This window comes from Penaeus monodon, chromosome 28 (assembly GCF_015228065.2).
Source record: "Penaeus monodon isolate SGIC_2016 chromosome 28, NSTDA_Pmon_1, whole genome shotgun sequence".
Lineage (NCBI taxonomy): Eukaryota > Metazoa > Arthropoda > Malacostraca > Decapoda > Penaeidae > Penaeus > Penaeus monodon.
The window spans coordinates 25,771,372-25,771,660 of record NC_051413.1 but is presented as its reverse complement, the minus strand read 5'-3'; positions in this window follow the sequence as shown (position 1 = coordinate 25,771,660).

Sequence of the window (289 nt, the reverse complement as noted above, 5' to 3'; positions counted from 1 at the left end):
CACCCATAGATATAGTTCGTTCAATTTAGTCGTTCTGTTTTCACATATTTGTTGTTTTTAACAGATATCCTTACAATGTGGTTTCACTGTAGACGAAATCGCTGTTCTCACTGGCGACCAGCTCTGTTGATCCGTTAATTGTACAATTAATATGTAACAATTACTTTGATTTTTTCCCTCATTGCTGTAGGCTTATCCTGATTAAAATCTCCATGCGTGCGTGGTGATTTGGTTTCCCTGGGGTCATACTCGTATTCCTTCGTCTTTCCATAAATATGTTTTCAGTCAG